Source organism: Bufo gargarizans, chromosome 1, assembly GCF_014858855.1.
Source record: "Bufo gargarizans isolate SCDJY-AF-19 chromosome 1, ASM1485885v1, whole genome shotgun sequence".
NCBI lineage: Eukaryota > Metazoa > Chordata > Amphibia > Anura > Bufonidae > Bufo > Bufo gargarizans.
The window spans coordinates 662,981,760-663,004,753 of NC_058080.1; positions in this window are offsets into that span (position 1 = coordinate 662,981,760).

Below are 22,994 nucleotides of genomic sequence, written 5' to 3' on the forward strand. Positions count from 1 at the left end.
AATCCCATTCACAGGTGAACTTGAGACCCACAGTATTGGCGTTGAGGTCCACAACGAATCGTTTAAAGCTAAGAGGATCACCCTTCCAGACTATGAACACATCGTCTATAAATCTGGTCCAAAATTGGATGTAATCAGCCCACCAGACGATGTGGTCCGGAAAAACATGAGTGTCCTCCCACCAGCCCAGGAAGAGATTGGCGTATGACGGGGCACAAGGACTGCCCATAGCCGTCCCCCTGAGCTGGTGGTAAAACCGTGCATTGAACAAAAAGAAGTTGTGATTGAGAGTGAACGTCAAGAGTTCTCGGATAAAGGCATTGTGCAAGAAACAATGGGTGCCTCTGATTTTAAGGTAGTGATCCACAGCCCTCAAACCATGCTCATGTGGTATAGAGCTATACAGAGCCTCAATGTCAATGCTACCGAGGATACATGCTGGATCCAGATTCAAGGTATTGATTTTATTGAGGAAGTCCATCGTGTCCCTCGTATATGCAGGGAGGGACACGACGAACTCCCTCAGAATCTGGTCCAGATATACACCATTGTTCTGTGTCAGGCAGTTAACGCCTGACACAATTGGACGGCCTTTAAGAGGGGAGGTGCCCTTGTGTACTTTAGGTAGGCCATAAAAAGTAGCTACCAAGGGTTTCACTGGTAATAGAAACGCATATTCCGTGGTGCTGATGACCTTATTTTGTAAACCCGTGTTCAAGATATTTTTAAGTTCACCTAAATACCTAGCAGTTGGATTGTTCTGTAGCACCTCATATCCCTCCCTGTCTTTAAGGAGGTCAAGGCACATATTTTTATATAACAGGGATTCGAGGATGACAAGGTTGCCACCCTTATCGGATGGCTTAATCACGATCGTGTTGTCCCTCTCCAATGACCTAAGTGCCTCCATCTCCGAGACTGATAGATTAAAGGACTTGGGTCTCACATGTCCCAACTGGTCAAGATCTCGTGTGACCAGCTGGAGGAATATATCAATATGTTCTGAACTCAATGGAGGTGGCATTCTACTGCTTTTGGGCCGCAGCTTGGTGAACGGGCCTGTGCCAGGGATACTATTGTGCTCACTATTGAGATCAACAAGGTCCTGCAGATCCCCATAGTCAGTCTCTTCCAAACCTAGTCTTCGGCACGTGTCCCTGTTGGAATTCTTAAAGAACTTGTGCCATTTAAGTCTTCTGCAGAAGAGATGGAGGTCCTTAGTCCAGGCGAAGGTACTGAAGTCCGTGGTGGGTACGAACGACAGTCCCCGCCTGAGGACCCCCATCTCTTCAGCACGAAGTATCCGGGCAGAGAGATTAATAATTTGGAGATCATCTGCAGGCACCTTCCTTAGCGGTTCCGAAGCGAATAAGGGATCACGCCTTTCTCTAAAAAAGAAGAAGAGGATGTGGTGGAGGTAGAGGCAACCAGAGCTGGCGGCTGCTGAGATGGGGTATTTTGAGAAGAGCCCGAGGGAGGAGGCGGTTGATAGACGGGGGGAGGATGTTGATACCCATAACCCCGATAGCATCAATACTGAGCTCCCAGAAAACAGTCTAAAGTTGCACCAGATTTATCCTCCAGCATCAGCCACTGTGAACAATCTGGAGCAATATAAGACTGTGTAGTCTTATGGTCGGTTTACATGCTGTGAGGAGCAGCCAATTATTGGGAAGGAAGCGTTCCTTCCTGACAACTGGCAGCTTGCTATTGCGATTGCTAATCCTCAAACAGCTGCCTTGTTTTGTGGCCACAAGGGTGATGTTTAGACAGCAAGACCTGCTGCCCAGAAATGATAATTTACTTGCCTACATAAATAACAGTTTTACCTAATAATCAAGCGTTTTGCTCGTTCATCGGGTGATTGGCTGCACCATTAGAAGGGTAGATTGTTGGGGACGTGCCTTCGCGGGAGCCTTCATCCCCAATACTTTGCCGACAATCGGCCCATGTAGACCCGAGATAAGTTTACACTGTCTTTTAGAAATTATAAGTATTATAAGTGATAATCTTAGAGAAAACAAACAAACAAAAAAAAAAAACGTGGTTGTTGGTTAATAGATACATGGCTTCCTGACTGTCACACACGACTCAGCTGTGATAGAATTGTTTGCTGACAGAGTATGGAAAAGGCAGCTTTGCAACAGTAACATCCTGACAACTCATTCTCAGGTTGTATATCTGCTAGAAGAAGAATAGAACTGTTGCTTGCTTATGTTCAAACACAGCATTACAGCGGTCCATGAGTTATGTCTTCCTTCTATCAGATGTTATTGGAAGAAATCTTTTTTTTTCTAAGGCTAGTTTCACACTAGCAGCAGGGGAGTCCAGCAGGCTGTTCCGGCAGGTGAACAGCCTGTCAGATCCGTCCTGCCGCTAGTTCACGTGTGCCCCCGGACTGCCGCTCTGTCTCCATTGACTATAATGGGGACGGGGGCGGTTTTTGGCAGCAGCACGGCAGCGCACGCCGAGAGGCAGCCGGACTAAAAGTACTGCATGCAATACTTTTAGTCTGGCTGCCTGTCGCCGTGCGCTACCGTGCTGTCACCGGAACTCTGCCCCCTGCCCCCATTATAGTCAATGGGGACGAGCGGCAGTCTGGGGGCACACGTGAACTAGCGGCAGGACGGATCTGACAGGCTGTACACCTGCCAGAACATACCTGCCGCTATTGTGAAAGCACCCTAATCCTGAACACCCCTTTAACACTAACTGATATACATGCACAACACTACAATCTCTCAGGCACACCAGCTGCACCCGTTACAGCACCAGAATGTGGGCAGTTGTGTATAAAGAGGACTGTCACCTCAAAATGCAGTGGAGTCTACAGGCAGCATGCTATAGAGCAGAAGGAGCAGAGAAGATTAATATATAATTTTGTGAGAAATAATTCAGTTAGGGCTCATTCAGATAGCCGTAAGTGTTTTCCAGTCAGCAAATTGCGGATCTAAAAAACATGGATACTGGCTATGTGTGTTATGCATTTTGCGTAATGCACAGAGCCAGCTCTATATTGAAATGCCTATTTTTGTCCGTGGACACAATAGAGAGGAGGAGAACCAATTGTGAATGGAGGATCTTATGAAGGTGGCATATTATAGAGGTTTTATTTGTCATTCTACTCCTGCCTGTAATGATAAGCAGCTAGCTACAGTAAAATTATCTGTAAAGGCCAAGAAGTAGAGCCTATTATTAAGCTTAGTGGCCACAGCTAAAACTACAGAATATTATGTTCATTTAAATACAGATATTGCCATGGAAAATAAAATAAAAATAACATTATCAAAATTTCTTTAAAACTAATAGGTAACCACAAGAGACAAGGAAAAATAGGTAATTTTCTGATTACATAGTCCTTTTAATCTTTAAAACTTTTTACAATAAGCTGCCATATGTTTATAAATGAATGGTATACTGTACACTGTATCTGACCATTATATGGCTTGCATCTCATTCACAGGCTGCATCTATAATTTCCAGTTGTCCCTGAGCAGATGGCTGAAGACTAGCTGTAAGATGTCTGTTTATAGACTACAACTGGAGACAGCAGAATCTGCTCTATAACTCTTTCACTCACTAAGACTCACTGAGAAACTTCATTACAGGACATTATAGATACTAACTGAGCAGTAGTGATGCAAATAAAGCATTTAGGGGCGATATAACAATTACTATTAGCTTTTAAATCATCTCTGCTTCTCTATCTCATACTGCTGCCCACTCCCTTTCCCCCCCACCCTAGACTTCTATGGAATAATATAATCTGATCCTTCAGTTAGAAGGCAGCCCATCCCAATTTAATAAGGTAAAATCATCACATAATTTAGAGAAGTTTTAGAAAGTGGGTAGCTGACAACTGGAGAATAAGACATTTTCTTTGATAAGATATATTACAAAGTTTCTTATATTACATTACCGATACTGTAAATTTAGGCAAAGTGTGTGAAAAGTTAGCGACCATTTGCACCTTTTAGAGCTAAAACTGAATAGGTTGCAGGACAGCAAGAAGGGAATAATATGATTATAAATTATATCGCAGGGGAAGTGTTTTTTGTCTCTAACCATAGTGGTATATATATATCTGAAGCCAGATGTGTGGGTCCATAAGAATATCCTGCTTCTTTGAGATACATTTGTCTCATGTTGTTTTTTAGTATCTTATAATAAAAGATGTTTCAATACTATAATCATTAATGCCATGGATGTTTCATTCTTCTATGTTGATTTTTTGAATAGGGGATGAAAAACTGTTGTTTACTTGTATGTTTGGTGTGGAGTTCTCTTAGACAATGGCCACATTTCAGAATTTTTAATACATGCATTGCTGACATCTTGCAGGACATATCCCCTTCTTCCCCCACTCAGCCCCTCTGACATGAGAGTGAGATAATTTAATGCTCTGATGCTCTCCCTTGCCCTGCGCTGAATTTTCCTGCAGATCTGGCACTAATGGGCGGGCTTTAACGCTGCTCTAGCCTGTAAAATGACTAGGGCAATACTAAAGCCGGCCCATTAGTTCCGGTGACATCACTGGGAACACTGATAGGCAGAAGCCTCTGCCTAGCAGTGTAAAAATTTATACAAAAAAGGCCTTGCCCTGCACGATACAGCGCAGGGCAAGGGAGAGGCCATGTCGGCTATGTCTTTCAGCTCTGAACCTGGACAACCCCTTTAAAGCATGACAAGTGTATGGGATAAGGAATACCCTGTCAACCTAGCTTTTTATATAACTTAATGATATGTAATAGAAAATGCACGTTTTAGTATTTTGTGCAACAGTGTGTAATCCACTAAGCTGGGAAGTAACACATCGATGGCAGCTGTGTGGGATAAATTAATTCAAAACCCAGAAAACAGGGTGCATGCTCTGTTGAACCAATACAAAAGATTTCCCCTAAGCAAATATAGCATGTATACACCAAGGAAATAGAATTAAGGCATCAAACCACTGTAGCAAACATTATATGCTAACACAGTATTAATATTGCCTCTTGGGGAATTCTTCAACTGTGATAATCTTTTAGCAATGTTTATATTTTCATAACAAATTAAAATGTATTAATTTAAAGGAGAAACAAATTGATACTTGAGAACATTTAAGGAGAAGAAACGCCTAATAACCTCAGTTCACAAAATAGCAGACTCCTTATTCATAGTAAAACTAAGGAGCAGATCATCTTTCTCACATTCAGCAAGATGGCAATCATGGGATTATTCATAGAAGGGAGACAGAGCTGAATTAAGTTATTCAGAGCAGTGGTCGAAACCTAATTGTGTTCGCTTGCATCTTTTCCTTTTTACCCCACAAAAGCATCATTGTTCATGTTGAAGTATTCCCTTTCACTCATTAGGAATCTCTGCCAACTTGATTGTGAAAGTCACACTACATTCCCCAGTGAAAATTAGGCCAGAGGTAGAGCTATGAAATCTGAATGCATTCAGCATAAAGTTCATCTGACAAGCGGCTTCATGGAAATGAATGTGTGAGAGGAGGACAGTATAATTTTATGGATCGGAGGCAAGCTGCATTGAAAACTATTTATGTATGTTGTCTAAGCATGTATGCAATGAAATTACACTTGTTAAATGCATCAGAGATTCCAAGCTCCAGAGAGCATAACTTATCTTAGGCAATAATATAAATGTCCACTTTCATAGATGAATAACTACCCAGAAAATAAAACACCTTGCCTAATGTGAGCTAATTAAGACTGTAGATTATAGGGTTTGGTGGCATAAAACTGTCAAAGTAAGACCTAACTTTTTTTATACTTGACTATTTAAAATGACTTATATTTGTCATTATCTTTCTGGTAACAGCAAAAGAAAGAAGAAAGGCTTAAAACCTTTTTTTTTTCTTCCAGTTAAGTTTACTTTGTACATTATTTGGACTAAACCTAAAGTGCAACTATGGCATCCAATCTATCATTGGTTAGTAGTCATTTCTTGTTGAGGAGAAGATCATATGTTCTAAAAATGTCTCCCAAGTTTTAGGAGGTATCTGGATCCAGGCACAACACAAGCTCCCAATTTTTGTCCCTTAAGTTCAGTATGATACAGATGCATTGTTCCTTAAAAGGGCCTAAGTGTTGCCAACTGAATGGTTGTAACTTGTGGTCCATTTAAAACAAAACTCACCTACCTGCAGTTCCACCTTTCGTGCACCACTGTCCTGTTTCCAGCCTGGTCAATTAGGCCTCAGCAGTCACAGGTCGCTATCACTAGCAGTGATGTACCATTCTAGCACAAGTGATTACTGTGGTCAGAAGAGGGCAGCAGTGCAGGAAAAGTGGAACCGCCCGGCTGGGCTGGACAACCCCATTAAAGAAGGACACATCTGTATCATGCCAGGCAACACCTTTAACTTTCCTACTGGCCTGAAATGAGTAGTGCAAGATGACTAGCATTAAAAAAAAAACATAACGCTGGAAACATCTGTGACTGTTGGATGGACAATCACTTATCTACTTCCCCTTTCCACACCAGCCACGCCAGTCAAAAATAGTGAAAAAATAACATTGAAACATTATTTAAAAAGAAGTATCCAGATACTGTGCCCCCACATTCAGTGGTTCCTTAGTTGATCACCTACTATGCCAACCTGTTTCTGCAACTTTATCAAGTAGCAATGGAGAGAGTTGTCCATGTGCGCCACCATCTCTTCATTCAGTATCTGACAAAATATGACTGCCCTATGGAACTCCAAATCTCCAGATAGAGCTGGCTACCCTTATTTGTTGAATAGTCGACACGCTATAGTCACTGTGCGCAGTGATATTGACAGCAATTCAATGTTATTGTGCTTCAGACTGGACAGTGTCCCTCAGCCCTAAGTTCATCATGCACCATCATCTGTCAGACTTTCTTTTTTTCTGCCTGAAGAAACTGAGGTGTTGTTATTCAACTGCAGCAGCGTTAGTGGCAAAGAAAAGCAACTATGACAATATTTGTTATGGCAGCATCTATAAAGTACCTTTTTCAAAGCCCCAGCGGCCATCATGTAATGGGACGGTTTTCCTGTGGCTAATATCATGTGCAAAGATGCTGGGGAAATAATATCAGGATAGCTCACAGTTTGCCACCTTTGTCTTGGTTGTTAAAACACAATTTAGCTGTCAATTTTAAGCTCTTCATTTTTAAGCTCATGCCATAAAAATGATTCTTTGGAGAAGGAAAACAGAGAACAATTACAGCTTCAATGGAAACTTGGGTTGATTGATAAACTGTAATCGCACTCCTCTCTGCACAGTTTAAATGAGGATACTTACAATGCTTGCTGATCTTGTCTCTTGTGGTTACATATGCATGGCCTGTTGAAAGTTTAGCAATCTTGTATTTGCATCATCCTCCTTTTTATTACTCTGCCTTTGATTTATTTAAAGTGCAGCTCACATTTTTAATTTATGGGATTTGCTTCTCCTATAAGTTAAGTGATTTAAGATGTGTCACTGATGTTATTAGAGGTTGGATGCCATTAGGGAGGGGGCTTATTACAGAGAATGAATTATCAATATTTTTCCTAATTATATGTATCTTTTACACAGCTTTCTGCATTGTAGTTTATGTTTTAAGTACAGAATATCGCACATTGGTTAATCATTGGTTAACGCTTAAACAAATCTTCACCGATACAACCAGAACTATTGTGTATTGATTTCAATCTATGGTGGAAATGCATAAAACATGTGAAGCTATATTTATACTTCAACATGAACCTTTAAAAATATCTATTAGCAGAGATGAGAGAACTGATTCCCAAATAAAAATAAAAAAATAAAAAACTTTGCATTCTATAGGATCTGAATCTTAGAATTCTATAATTTTTGAAAAGAGAGGGGGAGAGAATAGGGCCAAATCAATTAGCGTTTGAATTGAATCAGATGGTCAATTCCGTTGAATCAGAGGTGAAGGAAATTTACTGAAATTTGCTAATCTGTACCAATTAGCTGGCTCCAGATAATAAAACAAAGTAACATACTTGAAAATATGATCTATACAATCAGGGGTTGATTAAAGTATGTCTCCCAATTGTTTAAGATCATGAAAAGTAAAGAATTTATCGCTCACCCTCTCTGTTCTTGCCTTCTGAGTTAGGATTCTGTTGCATGGGTCAGTGGTTAATGCTTGTTCCCGATTCCGGCCCCATATGTACATACCAGCCAACAAATGATTAATGCTTTTATTTGATATTTGTGGCATTACAAATCTTAGGTTATTTGCAGCGCATTGCATTGTGTAAACAGGAAATGTGCTGTGGAAGCATAAAACTGTATGAGGAAGAATAATCGTAATAATGATCCTTCATCCTGGTACTCAAAAAGATTGCTGCTCTAAACAGCAATTGAACATTCTAGAATAAAGTTTTTACTATTACAATACAGTCTTTATTCAGATTTAAACACCACATGAGCCAAGTATATTCCTAACATACTGTAAATAGTTCTTGATAGAGAAGTGTACATCACTCCTTACAACATGTCCCTTGTTGATTTCCCTGAAAAAATCTCAAGCTTCCAATAACTGATATTATACAGTCAGAAAATATTAGCCAGCTAACCCATAACTAGAGAAACTAAATAACAAAGCCAATATTAGTGTAAATAATATGTCTACCATTATAGAGCAAAGTTAAAAGAAGACCTCCAGCTAAGTATATCCTGGTTTATTACAATGCATCATTGGTTCATCTTTCTAGAATAAGTAAAGCCTACCAGACATTTTGGCAAAACCATCCAACCATATAATGTGTATGGTCATGCCTATACATTTATGGTCAGATGAAGATGGTTCATACTGTTGGATTTCAAAATGTCTGAACTTTTTGTTTCTCAAGGAAGATAAACAAAGATGCCTTGCAGTGGCTTACTCCTCTCTCACCATTCAGAACATGTGAATGCTCAGTTTCTAAGTGTGTATTTGTGGGAGTCAGGAAGAAAATCTTTTGGGTGAGTGAGCATTTAGCCAACAGCTATAATGTTTGTAAATGTTGAGGAGCCTATGCTGAGGTATCTAGCCATGGTGACCATAGCTCCTCAAAATATATTGTTCCCCACATAATATTAACTTTGGAGATATATTCAACCTAGGTAAGTGGTTCTATCTCCTTTTACATTTAAAGCACAATATTCATAGATGATACAAACCTAAAAAAGTTCAGAAAACAAAAGTGTCAACTAGAGATGAGCGAATTCAAGCTAATGAAGTGGAATTTGATCCGAATTTCAGGAAAAATTTGATTTGCACAGAAGACAAATTTCCTTGCGAGTCTTGGTAAATAATCAAATTTTTTCCTAAAATGGCTGCTGCACGTGTGAGGACATGGAGAAAGGAACTCTGGGAAGGTGGGATCACCCATAATGCCCTGCATGCAACCAATCAGCAGCCATCCAGCCCTGTGATGTCACAGTCCTATAAATAGCAGCAGCCATCTTAGAAAAAAAAAAAATATATATATTTGCCGCTCAATTGTGCAGTTATCTGTTGTACAGCCTTTTGTGACATGTATTAGCGGAAAAAAATATATATTTGCCGCTCAGTGGTGCAGTTATCTGTTGTGAAGCCTTTTGTGGCGTGCGTTAGCGGAAAAATAAAAAATGTATTTGCCGCTCAGCGGTGCAGTTATTTGTTGTAAAGCCTTTTGTGATGTGTATTAGCGGAAAAAGAAAATATAGTTTTGCCGTTCAGGGATGCAGTTATATATTCTAAAGCCCTTTTTGCCCTGTATTAGTGACAAAAGAAAAATATCTTCGCCATTCAGCGTTGCACTTATAAGTTGAAAAGCCTTGTGTAGTGGAAAAGTGGAAAAAAAAATTGGGTCTATTTGCCATTCAGCAGTGCAGTTATATATTCTAAAGTCCTTTTTGCCCTGTATTAGTGGCAAAAGAAAAATATTTCTGTTCAGCGTTGCACTTATATGTTGAAAACTCTTGTGTAGTGTAAAAGGGAAAAAATAAATAAGGGCCTATTTGCCGTTCAGAGGTGCAGTTATAATGGTAAAGCCCTTTTTGTGGTATGGACCGAATTATGAAGTGGTGAAATTTGTTATGTGAAATAGGCCTTTTTGGGGAAAATTGATGGGTGATTGTAGACTTTCTTCTGTACGAACCAAATTCCATTATCCTTTCATGGGGGGGGGGTTATTGTTCTGACAGATCAGAGGAAGTGCACAATAATAAGTGACGACACACTCTCCACTTTGTCGGGGGCTCTACTTGTATGAGCGTTTAATAGAACAGGTTCTGTAGACATCTATGTGGAATCAGCTGACGACGGTGTAAAAGGAGAGTGCTTCTTCTTGGCGCTAACATCGACCTGTAAGGCTGAGTTCATACACAAGTGAAGTGTGCAGTTATTCTAAGAGCGACACCTGTCATCTGCATGTCATACGGACTCACAGTATTATTTCACTACCAAAGCAGACTCCCTATGCGTGTTACTACAAGGCACAGTGTTCTACACCACTATAAAGGCTCTCTGCAGCCAGCAAACAGACTTTTTTTTACAAAATTTGCCGCAAATAAATTCGAATCAAACCAAATAAATAAATAAAATTGGGCGAACAAGCGAATCAAATTTTTTTAAAATTGTTCATCTCTAGTGTCAACTTCAAAAGCAAAATACAGTAGCCCTTAACAAAAACATTTATGAAGAAAATGTAACCTTTAACTTTTGATATTTGCTAGAACGTTGTCCTGCGTGACACTATGTGGTTAGGATACAAAATCGAGAAGGTCAGTGAGATTATCATATCCAGAAATTGCTGTAAATATTCGAACATTTTAAAACCATTAACATTTTGCACAACAATTAAACATGTATTATGATGACAGAAACCTTTCAGTCTGGCAATTTTTCACTTGATTTGTATGTTGTCAGTGAACTTTTGGGAGGTGAAGGGAATCTCATAAAGAATATTTTTGGAAGCAAATTGAATTATACAGAGCATTGCTAACTCGATTAAGAGGATAGATTTTTACATTTCTGTTTAACTTTTTCTTCTGAAATAAAGACTCACCCTGAAGACCTGGGTTCTGAAAGGCAAAATGTATACAGTTCAAATGGTTGACTGCATATTAATGTGAAAACCCACCAATAATGCCACTGCAAAACAAGAGCATTGAAGCATTAGGAGTTGAGAAAATTTGATTTGACAAATGTCAAACTAAAGGTTCTTCTACACGGGAAGATATTCTGTCCAGTAATAAGCACCAATTGACTATAACACATTGCTGATTGGTGCTTGTTTCCTACAATTATATGCAGCAATCATTGCACTGTATAGGGATGAATAATCATTATTACGATAATTTGCCCCCACATAGTTGGCTTATAATTGATAGTATATGCCCTAATACCTATGTGCTGCCAACAAACAAATATTTGTATGCTCATATAAACAATCCATTTAATGGCATGTTTACACAGGGCAATGATTGGGAATGAGAATAGTTCACAATCACCAGCCCGTGTAAAAGGACTCTAAAGGGAATAAGATATCAGAAAATGACCTATCCCCCAGTGCACATACATGTAACTATTCCTACACTGAAATGTTACAAAGGTAATTGCAAACTGTCCTAATTCTCAGAAAAAAGGAGGGGGTAAACAAAGCAGGGAGGGGCGCCAAAGGAAGCCTGGGTATTTTAAATGAACTGAGAGGTCAGGGGTATACGTAAGTGGGGCTGCTTCACACCAAACAGCGGTCTGACAAACAGACCGTAGTGTAGAAAATACGTTTGGAAGGAGAAAAAAGAAGAAGGTGGTGGAGCGCCATGAAGAATTATCAGAGGTATAAATGCTATATAGGAACTGAATATATTAGATAGAGAGCTCCCAATGGTGAATTAGAGGCCTCAGAGTTCCCAAGCTGTGAAAATAAACGGTTATTAAGCACCAATTGCAAACATGAAGTAGGTTTTCTATACCACAAAATAAACTATGTACTACTGCTCTACTCTGGTGCCTACAAACTAATAAGCCACCCTTTAATCAACGCCAAGCTACATCTATATAAAACATCAACAATGTAGGACAGTAGGGGATAACATCTGATTTGTGCTTCTCCGTGCTATTGATCTCCAGTGAGAACACCGCCGGCATATTTTTGGGCACACAGATATGCACTTAAGGCATGTCCCTTTTCGATAAGTCATGCTCTTTGTCAGACGAGGTGTAAAAATGTTAGAAAAGTCTAAAACACAATAAATATGGCACAAATAATGTACTCCAGTTTTTGGTATAAATTGCGCAAAAAACGGACATATTTTCAATAGTAAATTTGCCCCATTGTTCTCCTAAATGCAGGATCCTGGCACACTTCAAAGCACTTAGACATCTGAAGGTATGTTTGCCTAAGAAACTAGCTACATACATATCCCGCTAAAACTTGCAATTGGTGTATTAAATACAGTATGCAGCATAGGTTTTCACCTTCATGCTTAAGACATTAGACCAAGAAAATACTGTGAGAGAGCGATTCTTTAGGCTTTCAACGCATGTTGGGAAAGCTTGTTAGTAGAGATGATCGAATTGAAGTTGACAAAGTGGAATTCGATCCAAATTGAAGGAAAATTTAGATTTGCACTGAAACAGAATTTCCTTGTGCTTCGTGGTAACGAATCACATTTTTTCCTAAATGGCTGATGCACGTGTGAGGACATGGAGGAAGGAACTCGTGGAAGGTGGGATCACCCAAAATGCCATGCATGCAGCCAATCAGCAGACAGACAGCCCTGTGATGTCACAGCCCTATAAATAGTGGCAGCAATCTTAGATTCTGCCATTTACTAGTGTACTTAGTGCAGGAAGAGACGTCGGCAGGCGCTAGGGACTGTGATAGAAAAGACTTGATTGTGGTGAAAAAAATATTTATAAGTGCAGGGAAAGGATAGGGAGGAATCGTTCCACCGTATTTGTGTAGAACAGTAGGGGAGGTTACAGCCTGGGTAATAGGAACAATCCTATTACACTTTGCTACACTGACTGGGTACCCAAATTGCCATTATACAGCTCTGTAATTCCAGCAAACCGTTCTTGTTATTGGGGTGCAAGTGCTGTTTGATACAGCCATTAACAGGGTTTTTTACAAGGAAATATTTCTAGAGTAAGTTTTATTTGCCCCTGTGCAGTTATATTTTGTAAACCCTTTTTTGCCATGTATTAGTGGCAAAAAAATATATATTTTCCCTTGTGCAGTGCAGAATATTTTGGGTGCTCGAGTGCAATTTAATACAATGAAAGTCAATGAGAGATGCGAGCATCAAACCAGGCACCCCTGCTCCAAAGAAGAGAGAGTGTATGGTTCACAAAAAAAGTTATAAATTAATGGAAACCCCATCAAAATGTTTTGAAAAACACATTAAGAGGATGGCCGGATGAGTCTTGGACTCATATTATCTACAACATACAATAGACAACCACATAAAGGATATATGCCAAAAACCAGATATAGGCAAGCCATCAATATATCTATGAGACAGATGACAGGCTTAATCAGCATACCTAACAATGGCAGCCTTATTCACTATGAGACATTCCAACCCAGCTCTCATCTGACTGAGAGCCAGTAAGCCTCAAAGTTACTTCAGATCTGTAGGATAGCTTGGTAGGTCACACTCCTAGATCAAAAGTTTTCTGATTGTCCTAGCATAATGTTCAATAACCTTTCTATAGAGTTTTGTCATGTAAAAACTACTTTGCATAAACATGGGCATATGGGAAAGACAAGCAAATGAGCAGAATCTGCCTTGTTTTTCAGCTGTCATAAGACTATGAAAACCAATAGATGGCGCTATTGAGTTATAAACAGAGCCCTCTATTGGTTTCACATTCTTATTGTTTTGTCAGAAGACTATGAAACCAATAGATGGAGCTGTTCATAACTCAATAGCGCCATCTATTGGTTTCATAGCCTTCTGACAAGAATATTAGACTATGAGTCTTATGACAAGCTTATTAGTGTAGCCTTTTGCATGGAAAATTTGCAATTGCATGTATTTCCCATAAGCCCATGTTTATGCAAATTAGTTTTTACATGACAAAACTGTATAGAAAGGTTATTGAATATTATGCTAGGACAATCAGAAAACTTTTTGTCTCCCTAATGATATTAATCTAGGTGTGCAGGTCCTCCTAAGTCATCCAACAGATGTAAAATAACTTTGAAGTTTACTATTTATCAGTCAGATGAGAGCTGGTTTGGAAAATCTCATAATGCACAAGTCTGCCATTGTACAGTATGCTGGCTGTTATCTGTCTCATGGATAGATTGATGGCTTGCACATTCCTGGGTTTTGGCATATAGCCTTTATGTGGTTGTCTATTCTATGTCACACATAATAGGAGTCTAAGATGCATCCAGCTATTTTCTTAATGCTTTTTTTACTATACCTTTTTTTATGAACCAGACACCCTCTTCTCTTCCGATCATAGGGTGCCTGGGTTTCTCCCATTGACTTCCATTGTGCTCGGGTGCTCGGTAGAACACACGAGCATACCGATGTGTTCGGCCAGAGAACACAAGCACTTTGGTGCCAGCTCAACACTACTCCTGACTTGTTGACCTAACAAGAATGTCACTTATTGACAACTGTGTCTCATCCTTATCATCAACCTCTTGAGACACTAATTGCGGTTGACTCATTGGCAACTGTGTCTCATCATCATCCACCTCGCGAAACACGAATTGCCATACCCCACCGTCATCTTTTTCTGATTGTGAATGCTCAAGAGTTTGGGAATCAGTGCACAAGATCTCCTCATGTCCCTTCAAGCGGGCTTGGCGAGAGGGCCAAATCAAGGAATGGCTATGAAAAGAGCTCCTTGGAATATCCGAGTGTGAGATCACTTGTTTGCCAAGACTCTTCATGGTGGGAGGAAGGAGGATCAGGGTGAGAATTCTGTTGACCAGACTCTTGGCTACTGAGACTGGACTTTGTGGAAGACAGGATGGTGCTTACCCGACTGGAAGCATTATCTGCTGTATTCCAACCAACCACCTGGTCGCACTGGTGTGACGTTGAGAGTGGTGTCCTGCAAACTGGGACATGAAGCTAGGTATCGTGGATGAGTGTGTTTCTTGTGCTCTGGCAGCAGGCACAGTTTCACCGCGCACAGGGCCACGGCCTCTGCGTGCATCATCAGCAGCACCGCCACATCCCTGTCCCTTACTGCTCTCCTTCAGCATATTAAATGGCATATATGCTTGCAAGTATGTCACACATACAGTAGCACAGGTTTTGTAAGTGAATGCACAAATAAATTAGACTAAATGTCACAGATATTTAGGATAGGCAAACGTTATACAGGAGATGTAGCAAAGGTAATGTCGCTGCCATCAGCAGCGAAAAAATTTGACTGAATGTCACTGATATTTAGGATGGTTAAACGTTATACAGGAAATGTAGTACAGGTAATGTCGCTGCCACCAGCAGCAAAAAATTTTTACTGAATGTCACTGATATTTAGGATGGGCAAACGTTATACAGGAGAAGTAGCGCAGGTAATGTCACTGCCGCCAGCAGCGAAAAAAATTAGGCTGAATGTCACTAATATTTCAGATGGGAAAATGTTATACAGGAGATATAGTGCAGGTAATGTCGCTGTTACTAGCGGCCAAACAATTGCGCTGTTTTTTATAGGGCAGATGTAACACAACAGATGTAGCAGAGGTTGTGTCATTGTCAGCAGCAGCCAAACAATTGCACACAATTTAGCGCAGGTTGCGCTAATAATATATATGGCAGCTAGATAAAACAAAAGTTCTTAAAAAGACTTTTGGGTCTCTAACACCTTTCACCAGTAAAACCTGCCTAACAAACAAACAAACCAATTCCTGTCCCAACACTATCTGTCCCTTCTGCTGCAGCTCTCCCTGACTAAGACTGAGCCGAACCACATGTCATCGGGTGTTATATAGCAGACGCGTTAACGGCCATCCAAACACTTTAATGCCAGTAGCAGCCAACAAATGTGTGGGAAGCTTGAGAACACGCAATGCTTGAGTAAAAAAGTTTTTGGCTGAGCATGCTCGCCCAACACTATTGTACACCTTTTGCTTTATGGGCCAAATTACGTAGTGGTGAAATTTGTTATGTGAAACAGTCTTTTTTGGGGAAAATTGATGGGTGACTTTACACCTCCTTTTGCTGTATGGGACTATTTACAAAGTGGTGATATTTTATATTTCAAACATGTCTTTTTCGGGAAAATTGATGGGTGATTATACACCTTTTGCTGTATGGGCTGAATTGTCAAGTGGCGAAATTTGTTATGTGAAACAGGCTTTTTATGGGAAAAGAGATGGGTGATTTTACACCCCCTTTTACTTTATGGACCGAATTACGCTGTGGTGAAATTTTTAATTTCAAAGCAAACTCCACTGCTCTGCATCTCTTGTGAAGTCAATGTCTCCAACTATGCCCATCTCGCTATTTACACCAAATACATAATTTTTATGTAGAGATCCATGAATTATATTGGAGGCATATAGTGTATGCCAGCCATGTGCGACCCCTCTCATCACTCTCACACTGTTCTGCACCTGATATACCTGGGTGAACAGAGTCACACAGGGGAGGAACTTCTCCATGTCAGTCAAGAAATCAAATCCTGGCTTTCTCCACGACAACTCAAAGTCGGAACCATGCGGGAAGAACATGGTGTCGGCACTATGTCAAAGAGGGCTGAGCCATGCGCCATTCATTGCACACGTGTTCAATCTGGTTGTCAAGCGGTTCCTAAAGTCTTCCACCCATCTGCAAGACATCCTAAAAATGGCCAGGAAACTTTGCATGCACTTCAGCCACTCATACACTGCAAATCACACCTTCCTTGATCTGCATAAGAAGAACAGGGTCCGGCAACATAGGCTGATATGCAATGTTTCCGCCCGTTAGAATTCCACCCTCCATATGTTGGACCCATTGTACAAACAGAGAAAGGCCATCAACGATTTCTTGATGATCAAAGCAGACAGAAGTAGTCCCCTGTGTAACTTCGAACTCAGCCAGTGGCAGCTCATGCATAACACCTGCCGTTTGCTGAGGCCCTTTGAGGAGGCCACATTATTTGTCAGTCGCCAGGACTACGGGATGAACAATGTCATTCCACTGCTTCATGTCCTGGAACAGATGCTGGTAAATCTGGCTGGTCAGGGGACTGGAGATGTGGCGCCTAGAAAGAGTGTGGCAGAGTTTAATACATTTGTCTGTCAAGATCTCTGTTTACAGTCAGGGAACGGGAACATCATTTATCGCAAGGATTTGCAAACACCAACCGATGGGGTGTTAACTCCCAGAAGTAGGTCATTGGCATGAAGGAGCAGTCATTTTAACAGCTTGATGTATCCTCCTGGAAGCTTGACCTCTGCACTCCGCATTGCGAAGCTTGTCTAAAAGAGAAATCCCGCAGTGCACCCCCTTGGAAGAAACTCTTGTTTTGGCACAGGCTGCTTTACTCTTTCAAAAACAATGGTCTCTGTACAGCATGACACAGATGTATAATTTATCATACACCATACTGAAAGAGTATTCCAAGCACCTGGTTGCCCATATAGCTGTCGAGAAGCAGGAGGGTCTTGCCATTGAAGTGGGCTCAGAGCTGAACCTAAAAGCCAAATTTTCCTGTTTACCTGGACTCAAAGGAAAGGACAGCGATCCACTGGCTGTGCTCATACAGATTTCATCCAAGCCTCCACTCACCAAGGCAAGCACAGAGAATTGGATTATGTGGACAAGTTGGTTCTATGGGACGTACACAGAGGACAATCTATTGGAGGTGTTACCAAAGACATTTACTTTCCTCCCACTCTTCCCGTATAACGGCTCTGAGGCGCTCACGGCTATCATAGGGACGTGATTCCAAAGAAACTTTGACTGTTGTTTAGGTAAGCTGGTGATCAGTTCTCAGGACCTTACTTAGCTAGCAGCGATGTGGCCTGGGTATGACGTGTCTGGATCAGTGTCGGCCACAGAGCTTGTTTTCTCTGTGCCCATCGAACCTCGCATGGACATTTCTTATGCTATCCACGCAAAAGACTTCAAGACTTTATGGAATGATATTCATAAATCAAAGGACGAGGTCACGTTGGAGGAAGTAGAAAATGTCTTTATTCTCAGTTCTTCAGACACTTTAGAATCCACTTATCAGCAACCCAGCTCATCAAGGAATGAGCTGGAGTCGACTTGTTTGCTGGACTGCACTCCAGTTATCAGCCATAGGCCTCATGCACACGACCGTTGTTGTGTCCCATGTCCGTTGTTCCGTTTTCCTTGATTTTCTGCCGACCCATTGACTTTCAATGGGTCCGTGGAAAACTCGGCTAATGCACAGTTTGTCATCCGCATCAGTGATCAGTATTTCCAGTCCGTGAAAAAAATATGACCTGTCCTATTTTTTCACGGACAACGGTTCGCGGACCCATTCAAGTCAATGGGTCCGTGAAAAAACACGGAGGCACACAAGATTTTTTCCTATCATTTGCATGGCAAACTTTTTTTTAACTTTCCTTCATGTCTGGTGATCGTCCAAAAATAAAGGAAGACACACGGAAACAAAAAAAACAGACACGGATCACGGAACAACGGAACCCCTTTTTGTGGACCGCAAAAAAATACTGTCGTGTGCATGAGGCCATAACCCCATACATTTCATGGTCAATATGCATTACCATCGTGGTCACGCCAACACTGGCCGTCAAACTTTTTTTTTTGTCTTTTAAATCTTGTGGTTTTGCCCCTTCTGTGCTGTATTTTATGTGTGTTAATGTCCTGTTTGCTAAATACATTTTTTTTCCTTCCCCATTAAAAAATAAATAAAAATGAATTGGCTTGTGATTTGGTAGCCAAAAGCAGGAGTGGGTACAAAACACAGAAGACATGCAAATATTCCATTCACGTGTCATCTCTGTTTAGGATCCACTCCTGTTTTTTTTTTTGGCTTTAACAATACTGATGTATTACTTACCAAATGCTGACCGAGTGAAGGCGAATGCTCAACAGACAGGATCCGTTTTTTTGGGGTTATTGTTTTGACGGATCAGAGGAAGGGCTAAATAATCTGTGACTGTCAACACAAACTTACAGCTGACACCTTCTCTACTCTGTCGGGGGCTCTACTTGTATAAGCGTTTAATAGAACAGGTTCTGTAGACATTTATGTGGAATCAGCTGATCGCAGTGTAAAAGGACTGTCATTCTTATTGGCGCTAACATCGACCTGTAAGGCTGAGTTCATACTTGAGCTATTTGATAACTTTTGGCCCCATGATTGCCCAAGTGAAGTGTGCAGTGATTCTGTCATTTGCATGTCATATGGACTCACAGTACAATTTCACTACCACAGCAGACTCCCTATGCGTGTTACTGCAAGGCACAGTGTTCTACACCACTATAAAGACTCTCTGCAGCCTGGAAATAGCCATTTTTTTAAATAAAATTCACCACAAATATCGAACCCAAATTTTCCCAAAAATTTGGTGAAGCAGCTAATCGAATTTTTTTAAAATTCGCTAATCTCTACTAATTAGTTTATTTTATTTAGATTACATTTTGAATACTTGAACATTATATTGTCTTGTACGTTCCATATTAAAATTACGTTACTTTGAGACTTACTGTGTAATGCTAATGTGCCAGAGTCTCTTTAAGTGTTTTTATTTTTATTTTATTTTTTTATATTGTGGTGCAGAGTTTCACCCTAATGCATGATAACAATGTAAATTCTATGCTTGTAATACACTTTTCTGCATATAATTTCAGTCTACAGACTACATTCCTACAAGCAAGCAGAAATGCTAAGTATACTCAACTGCAAATTCTTTCTGTTCAAATGTAACACAGAGACAGGTCTATAATTCTGAAATTACTCTGATTTTCAATAAAAAAAAGTGACATTACCTTTATAGGCAAGTTTTTATATGGCCACATTTCAGCAAGAACCTGCAGCTCTCTCTTTCTCTGCTATGTATAAATTATAGTCATTCTACAGGTTGAGCATTTTCAAATTGCCTTACCTTTTGTGCTTTCTAAAGTTTTCTGAAAGTCTTATAGGTATATTTAACATATTGGTTCAAACTGTATTTTTGATAATCCTCTGCTGATTAACGGAGAAATACAGTAATCAAAAATGCAATATTTGTTTTTTAGTTCATTATCATAGTATTATGACAGAGTTGAAATAAAATAAAAAATCTCCTATTTCAAAGTGTTCAAAGCTGTGTTCTCCAAATATTACAGAAGTATGGCTGTGTAGACTGGACTACCTTTTATAACAGCTTTGTAATAAGGACTTTCCTTTATAATAGTGTTTTCTGGACCACCCTTTATAACAGCAGTCTGAATAGTCTGGACCACCCTCTATAACAGCTGACCAACTATGTAGTCTGAACCTGCCTCCATAGCAGTAGTCTGTTTTCTGGATCACCCTTTATAACAACTGCCTGACTGTTTTGACTGTACTTCCTCCTGTAACAGCAGACTATGCAGCCTAGACATCCCCTATAACAGCAGTCTGTCTGTGTAGCCTGTACCACTCTCTATAACAGCTGTCTGACTGCATAGTCTGGACCTCTCCCTTTAACAGCAGTCTGTCTGTGTAGTGTGTACCACTCTCTATAACAGCTGTCTGACTGCATAGTCTGGACCTCTCCCTTTAACAGCAGTCTGTCTGTGTAGTGTGTATCACAATCCATAACAGCTATCTGACTGCATAGTCTGGACCTCCCCCTATAACACCAAAGAAACATGCTCAAACAAACATAAATGCTGTGCTTAACCAGACAAACACCACCACACAGCATATAATAAATACCAAAAATATTTTATTTCAAGCATATTAAACAAATACATGGATAAAAATATGTAGCAGTGGCATGTATACACAGGAGAGAGAAAAAAACATACACTGAGTCACATATCGAACCTTTCTGGTCAGTGTTACTTATCACAATTATTTCTTCTTGTTATTGTTATTTATGGCACTTTTCACTTTATACTGGTACATGTCATTTATGTGATGGCCGCTCTCTTCTATCAATCACCTGCCCTCCATTTGGAGTTTTATTTATCTGTTATACCATGTGATTTCTACACGGTTTTAACCCTGTTGCAGGTGTAATAGATATTGATATGAGCATCACTGATCAAGAAGTTTTCATGTTCGATATGTTACTCAATGAATAGTTCTTTTCTCTCCTGTGTACACATGCCACTGATACATATTTTTATCCATGTATTTACCTAATATGCATTAAATAAAATATTTTTTGTATTTATTATATGCTGTGCATTGTTATTTGGTGTGGGGGTGTTTATCTCCCCCTATAACAGCAGTCTGTCTGTGTGGTCTGGACCACCCTCTCTAACAACTGCCTGGCTGTGTCATCTGGACTTCCTCCTATAGCAGCAGTCTGGCTGTATAGTCTGGACCACCCTCTATAGCAACTCCCTGACTGCGCAGTCTGGACCTCCCCCTATAACAGCAGTCTGTCTATGTGGTATGGACCACCCTCTCTAACAACTGCCTGGCTGTGTCATCTGGACCTCCCCCTATAACAGCAGCCTGGCTGTATAGTCTGGACCACCCTCTATAGCAACTCCCTGACTGTGCAGTCTGGACCTCCTCCTATAACAGCAGTCTGGCTGTATAGTCTGGACGACCCTCTATAACAACTGCCTGACTGCGCAGTCTGGACCTCCCCCTATAACAGCAGTCTGTCTGTGTGGTCTGGACCACCCTCTATAACAACTGCCTCACTGTGCACTCTGGACCTCCCCCTATAACAGCAGCCTGGCTGTATAGTCTGGACCACCCTTTATAACAACTTCCTGAATGCGCAGTCTGGATCTCCTCCTATAACAGCAGTCTGGCTGTATAGTCTGGACCACCCTCTATAGCAACTCCCTGACTGTGCAGTCTGGACCTCCTCCTATAACAGCAGTCTGGCTGTATAGTCTGGACCACCCTTTATAACAACTTCCCAATGCACAGGTGCACGTCGCAATGTGGCTGAAAATATACATCTAACAAACACATAGTGCAACAGCACTCCAAAGGTAGAGTACAAAAGTATATTACATTGTAAATGATAAGGGAGGCTAAGGGAGAGTAGTGGCTGACTCCTATATGCTGGGTCGTGCACTCCCTTAGCCTCTTCTGCCTCACAGGCTGATTTTAATTAGCATGAGTATATAGTCTGCTCAGCATGCATGCTGGTATTTATAGTCCCTGGATTCCATGAAGGCCATTTTGGCTCCACACAGATATGGATCAACAGGGGCCCAGCATGCATGTGGGACCTGCACTTCCTGGATTTCATGGTCGCTGTTATGGCACCCAACAGGTGAGCTTTAGTGTTAGAACCCATCTTATAGAGATCGCCTTGGCGTGCGGCAGACGGGCTCAAATGATTTTGTACAAAATGGATTTGCTAAGCATCTCTAAGTTATTAGCATAGCATTTACAATGTAATATACTTTTGTACTCTACCTTTGGTTTGTTAGATATAGCAACTCCTTGACTGTGCAGTCTGAACCTCCCCCTATAACAGCAGTCTGTCTATGTGGTCTGTAACCACTCTCTATAACAACTGCCTGACTGCGCACTCTAGACCTCACTCTATAACAATAGTCCACCTTTGTAGCATGGACCTGTTACGATAATGGTTCTTGTCTGTGTCATTTTAATCACTTGCTGTAACAGAAGCCTGACAGCATACTCTGGAGTGTAGTCTAGACCAAATCCTACAAAAGTAGCCTGGCTTTGTAGTCCTATTGCAGCACTCCAGCTGAGTAGTCTTGAACTTCCTCTATGACAACAGTCTTGCTGTGTGGTTTGAATGAAGCTCTACTTTACAGCAACTGTCTAGCTGTATAGTTGAATCCATGCTATTTAACAGCAGACTGTATAGATATTCTGATACTCCTCCTATAGCAACAGTCTGGCTGCCTGGTCAAACAAGTAAGTATTCCCATGGCTATGAGCATACAATTTAA